The sequence below is a fragment of the Octopus bimaculoides genome, chromosome 24 (assembly GCF_001194135.2).
Source record: "Octopus bimaculoides isolate UCB-OBI-ISO-001 chromosome 24, ASM119413v2, whole genome shotgun sequence".
Taxonomy (NCBI): Eukaryota; Metazoa; Mollusca; class Cephalopoda; order Octopoda; family Octopodidae; genus Octopus; species Octopus bimaculoides.
This window is the reverse complement of record NC_069004.1, coordinates 7,021,519-7,028,678: the sequence shown is the minus strand read 5'-3', so window position 1 is coordinate 7,028,678 and position 7,160 is coordinate 7,021,519.

Here is a 7,160-nt window from a genome sequence, read left to right as displayed (position 1 = left end):
TATATATATATATATATATATATGGAAAATCAATCAGCAGTACATAAAAGAATAATAAAATAATCACAAGGGAAATTCGAAAAGTACTCGTGACAGAAAATACGAATGAAGTTTGTTGCTGAAGAAATTAACTGTTGTTGTTGTTGGTGGTGGTGGTGGTGTGGTGTTGTCTGTTTCTGTGGATACTCTCTTTGAAATATTCCTCGATAATTACATAGCGAAACTTCTGGAAAAGAAATCTGTTTAAGATTACAAAGTAATGAGTAGAGATGGTGTTGGTGGTTGTTGGGGGAGAAGATGTTAAAAAGGTAGGATGGAAGGAAGAGGGATGAGAGAGAGAGAGGTAAAAGGAGTAAGGAGATGTAATAATAATAATAATAATGATGATGATAATAATAATAATAATAATAATAATCATAATCATAATAATAATAATAATAATGGTTTCAAATTTTGCCATCAAGGCAGCAATTTTTGGGCAGGGGATGAATCAATTAGATCGACTCTAGTGTTCAAATAGGACTTAATTTATCGACCCCCGAAAGAAAAAATGAAAGGCAAAGACAACCTCGGCGAAATTTGAATTCAGAACTTAGCCACAGACGAAGTGCCGCTAAGCATTTCGCCTGACGTGCTAACGATTCTGCAAACTTACCGCCTTAATAATAATAATAATAATAATAATAATAATAATAATAATAATACTAATAATAATAACACTGATGATGATGATGATGATGATGATGATGTTGATGATGATGATGATGATGATGATGATGACAAAATAATAGTAAATATTAATAATGATAATAATAATGGTAAAAGGAGTAAGGAAATGTAATAATAATAGTTTCAAATTTTGTCACAAGGGCAGCAATTTTGAGGTGGGGGTTAAGTCAAAACGGCCTGGAAACCCTGTTGGAACAAAATCCCCTCGTAACTGTTGAGGAACTAGCAGAGAAGCTTGGATTTGGTCATTCAAACATTCATCGACACATGCGTACCATCGGAAAACGACCATTTTTGGTTTCAAGGCGAAAGTTGGTCTTCCATCATGATAATGCTCGACCACATACAGCGAGGATGATATTCCAAAGGCCGGTACAGTTTGAATGGGAAACAATGCCCCACCCACCATATTCACCGAACATTGCCCCCATCTGATTATTATTCAGCAGTCTTCACAATCATTTGAACGGAAAAAATATGAATTCTGTAGACGTGGTTAGAACAATATTGGAGGAGTAGTTTTCGTCATGGACAAGTGAATTTTGGAAGAGGGGCCTCGCAAGTCTACAAAATAGATTGAAGAGAATTGTAGATAATGGAGATTAAAAAAGAACTTTGTTTATCTTAATTGTGAAAAATAAATGAAGTATAAAAAAACATTATTCATGAGATGACCCAATATGTGTGTGTGTTAATGTACGTAGTGTGTATGTGTAAGTGTCTTCGCGTAATCTATGTGTGTGTGCATTTTTGTGTGTATGAGGGGGAATGTGCCCTCGTGTGGGTGTATTGCGGATGTAATGGCGAGTTCGTGCACGTGTGCATGAGCGTGTGAAATGTGTGTGTGTCTGTATGTGTGCATGTGTGTGCATTGTGTGAGGGGGAATGTGCGCACGTGTGTGTGTTTGTGTGTATGTGTGTATGTGAGTACGCGTGTGTATATGTGTGGCATGGACGAATGTCCGTACACGTGTATGACTGTGTGTGTGTGTATGAGTGTGGTGGGTTTGTGCACACGCGTACATGTTTGTATGTATATGTGTATGTACGTGTGAGAATTTTACGACATTTGCTTTCCGAATTTGATTTCATTTTGCGAGGTTCGAAAACGAGTCCACATTAAAGTGAAATTAATTAGTTATGCTTAATTAAGTTCTCTGTTATTAGGTGATGCGATGTTAAGAGTGTATAATTAGGACTGCGAATTTAAGAATTTCAAATTAGCAATGTCTAATTAGGGTTGCGTTATTATGGATTTGCAAATCAGCATATATAATTAGGAATCACTTCTAATTACTAATGATAAATTAAAGATGTGAAAATTAGTCCTAGCTAATTAGGGAGAAATATCCAAGTGCTAGTATTCGTCATATTTGTAGGAGGACGTCGAAGGTTACTATAGTAATGGTTGGGGGTTGTGCGCGGGTTGTGTAGGGTATTGTTGTATTTACAGCAAAAGTTCATTATGTCGTCATTGAATTACATAAGCGACTGGATCACTGAAAACATGGCTGAAAAAAGATGTTGGTATTATTGTGGATGTTGAGGGTGGTTTTGTTGTTCGTGTTGTTGTTGTTGTTGTTGATACTGTTGTTGATTTTGCTGTATATGTTGTTATTGGTGTGGAGGCGCAATAGCCCAATGGTTAGGGCAGCAGACTCGCGGTCATAGGATCGCAGTTTCGATTCCCAGACCGGGCGTTGTGAGTGTTTATTGAGCAAAAACACCTAAAGCACCACGAGGCTCCGGCAGGGGATGGTGGCGAACCCTGCTGTACTCTTTCACCACAACTTTCTCTCACTCTTTCTTCCTGTTTCTGTTGTGCCTGTAATTCAAAGGGCCAGCCTCGTCACACTCTGTGTCACGCTGAATATCCCCGAGAACTACGTTAAGGGTACACGTGTCTGTCGAGTGCTCAGCCACTTGCACGTTAATTTCACGAACAGGCTGTTCCGTTGATCGGATCAACTGGAACGCTCGTCGTCGCAACCGACGGAGTTGTTATTGGTATTGCTGGTGATATTTTTGTGAAAGTTGATACTGTTGTTGAAGATGTTGCTGAAATTGTTGTTGATGTTGTTGTTGTTGCTGATATCATTGTTGATGCTGTTGATATCATTTTTGAATTTGTTGTTGTTGTTGTTGTTTAGCTTCAGATGTCGCCTGATTCAGCATCCCTATGATTAAAGTCCGTGACTACTTAACCATCTTCTTTTCATGCATGCGCAAAGAGAAAAATATCTTTGAATGCGGAGTCGACATTTTTTTTTCACCAGAAAACGTGCCAGTTGTTAGTGAAGTCTCTTAATCAATCTAAACATTAATTTTTATGAAATTACTCAAAATGCACATTGACAATCTCTGGTTCACCATCTGGAATATTACCTCTTCTCTCTACATTTTCTATCGCTAATTTAAAGGTCTCTGTTTCCTCAAGTAATTGTTCCCAGGTTCTGGAATTCCAAGAATCTGAGGAACATGGGACCAGCTCTTAGCCACTCTGATCTGGAGCAGTGGCACCTGACGGGACCCTAGTTTTAGGTTAATTAGTATGTACGAGGGTGAGTCAAAAAGTGCCATCTTGTTTAGGACAGGTACAATTACCAACACAGGGACATGTATCATACATCAAAATGAAGCTGGTTCTCTGTGGATCACATCCCTACTTCTCAACATAGTCATCGTTTCTCTCAATAGCAATGTTCCACCTTCGAATGAGAGCATGTATCTCCGCCCCGTAAAATTCTGTTGACTTTTCTTTGAGCCACTTCTTCACTACAGTTTTCACTTCCTCGTCACTGGAATAATGTTTGCCTCTCAAGAACCTCATTCTTGGCACCGAAAAGATGATAGTCTGATGGCGCTAAATTTGGTGAGTGTTATCCTACACAAGTCTGACTGAAGGATCGAAGTGCACTCCATCTGTGACCATCTCGTTTTACCTTGTTAATTAGATAAAGTGTTTCTAGAATTCCATTATTCAACGCGTTCTTTCTTTTTTTATAGGAAAATAACATTAGATAATAATTTGAAGGAAATTTGGTAATTGTTTCTTCCTTCCTTTCTTGTTCTTTCTTTATTTCTCGTTCTTTTTTCTTTCTTTCTTTCTTTCTTTCTTTCTTTCTTTCTTTCTTTCTTTCTTTCTTTCTTTCCTTGTTTGTTTGTTTCTTTCTTTCCTTCCTTCCTTCCTTCCTTCCTTCCTTCCTTCCTTCCTTTCTTTCTTTCTCTTTCGTTCGTTCTTTCTTTCGTTCGTTCGTTCGTTCGTTCCTCCTTTTTGTTTCTTTCTTTCTCGCTCTTTCCTCCACTTTCCTTCGCCTTTTTCTTTTCTTTTCTTCCTTCCTTTCTTCCTTCTTTCCTCACCACCTACAACATTATACATTCCTAGCGTCACGTCACAACCATCGACAAATACACGAACTTCAAAATGAGAACAATCCAGGGACCTTTAGAATTCTATAGAATGCCAATTTGAGGCGCCACATCTTATTCTTAACACCTAACACTAACTCTATGGTATTAATATCTTTTTCAACACGATCTTCATGCAGAATTTATTTAAATATATAGAAATCTTCTAAGAATGGTGAAGTCAAATGTGTGATGTGTTATGTGGCGAAACGTTATCTTCTTTCGATGAATAAAGATATACCAGATAGAAAGTTTCCGTAAAGATAGAAAGAGTAATAACATAACTTCTTTTATGGCTTGCCTTACATTTGAGCATCGATTTTGTGTCATGAAAAAAGAAAATAACAATAGAAATAATATAAAAAGAAAAAACAATATGGCGACAAGTTCACTGGAAGCAGACGATACCATAAGTGTGATATTAATTCAGCGAATATGTTGCTATGTCTCTTGAGATGAAAAGCGAAGTTTGGCAAACTGTTCGAATATGACATTAAAATATTTTATTTTAGTTTTCCAATTCTAATTAATACGTCATACCAATTATAAACATGGAACTGCATGGAAGTCGAGAGGATAGAAAGTGTCTGAAAAACCACCAAAGAATTAGAAAAAAAAAAGAATAGAAAATAAGAGAACAGAAAATGTAGTAAAGCGATGATTGACCCATTGGAAGCTATAACTAATACGACGCTATTCTTCACTTATGCCTCAGATAAATATTTTTGGAAGCAATAACAGCAAAGTGAACGTCGACAAAGACACATTGGTTGGATTGTACGAAGCGGAATTTTGCAATATTATTTCATTCACTTAGTTTTACATGTTTATACTTTTATCGACTTCAAAGTATACTCCATTTGAAGCAATGCATCGGTCCAGGCGAGTTTTCCACTGTTCGAAGTAGTGTTGGGACCCTTGCGAAGTGATGTTTTTTAATGCCTTCCGTCGGTTTTTTTTCTTTACCTCTTCCACATCTGCAAATTCTGTAGCACCAGCTTACGCCACCAATGATGACCTTAAAAAAAAAAAAAGGTCATAATCAATTTCCAGCTGTTCTTTGAGTTCAAGATAGGCATCAGTCGTGACTGCTTTTGATCAAATTTTACTGCAACTCCTTCCATTCATAATTCCTCGCTAAAAATTCTTTGGCGGGAGCACCAAGATACACCAATCATATCAACAAGTTCGTAAATTGTAGTAAAGATTGTTTGCGAACATAACATGGCAGTCCTGGTTTAAGACTGATTTTGCTGTAATTTAGCCCCGGGATACATCGTCTCCAGTTAGCTACACGACATGATCTGTGTCCTTATATTTTCGAACAAGGGAATCTAGCATCACCACTCAGTTCAAAACAATATCTGTGTATTCCCTCATTTCTACAGCTGAGTGAACTGGATCAACGTGAAATAAAGTGTCTTGCTCAAGATCACAACACACAGCCCGGTGCGGGAATCAAGCTCACAACCTCACGATCGTAAGTAAACTCGACGCTCTAACCACTGAGCCATGCGTGTCATTGTATCTGTTCCCATTATGCTAAACCCGTACCGGTTTGTTAACGTTTGTGTATTATAGAGTTTCGGTAAAAAAAACTGAAATGAATAAGTTTTGTGAGCATTTTATTTTTTCGACTAAACCATTCAGAATGGTGCTACAGTATGGCCGCAGTCCAATGACTGAAACAGTTAGAAAGATAAATGTATTTTTATGAGGGTATCATCTCACATACATGCTCTGTGGAAGATCTAGCTAAGTTCACACGTGACAGTTGTAAATTTACACAGAGCTTCAACGGAAATGCTGTGTACAGGTTTATATGTGACTTGCTCATTAGATACGCAATGTTTGAGCAAACCGGGCAAATTAGTAGCTGATAAAATCGTGGATAAAAACTTAGTTTGTAGCTCTGGCCAAATAAATAACACAACTTACTTTCTGATTTCGAACGTTACGAACAGCGAAAACCGGAAGCCGAAAGCTCTCATTATAGGCAAGATAAGTTTGAATGTCCCCAGTTGATAATGAAAACGAGGCTAGGCTGTCTGCAAGATGTACAGAATATGGTTAGATGGTTTACAATTTTACAAGACAAAGCTTTTACTAATGAGGACAACAGCTAGCCTCATTAGCTGAATATTTCGGTTCGTTAAATTCATGTGTTTCGAAAACAATTCTAGGTCGGTCATTTGGGAACAAAACCGAGCAAGTTAATTTCAGACTTAAATGACCAAATAATGCTTAGTCAACTGGCAGAAACGATAGAATGATGGAGTGAATGACTTTTCAGCTTTTCGTTGCGTTAGTCATCGTTACTGTCACAGTTCAACTTCCGCGAAGGATATTAAGCAATTTTTTTTTCAGTCGTACAGTCGGTAAAATAACCAGCGATGTTGTATCTAAAACTCAATATAGCTATTATATCGATTATTTGATTAATCTGCTCTAGAACGAGATAGAGGCCCTCTACGGATTAGTTTTATTTGTTAGAAATAGCAAGGAGTTATAATAATAATAATAATAATAATAATAGTACATTGATTTGTCTTGGTTTAAAAGATGGGCTACAGCAAATATTCTGCTCAATACCACAGATTTGCTTGTCAGTTGTTTGACTTTAACCAGTTGAGCATGTCCCTTAGTGGCTGACGATATGTGCATCTCTGATCACGAGCAGAAGTAGTGGGGGAGCATCATAGCCATGTATTGAGAGGAATTCTTTGGGGTTTGAATAATTCGCCTTTGGAAACATGGGTGTTTTGCTCAACATCCTTAAACAAACCTTATTCAGGGACCTTTTGAGCGGGATGGGCTACTCGACCTGAAGAAAATTCTAACTGGGCCCCACCTGCAAGGTTATGCGCTGTTTATGAGATCACCATGTCGCGTACATATAGTTGTGGTGCATGTGCCTGGTGTACCCTTATCAGACGGGTAGTCATGATGGGTATAATGGGCTTCGTATATTTTACCCCAGTGTCACTTTGATGGCATGCACTGCTCTCTCACTCAATAATAAT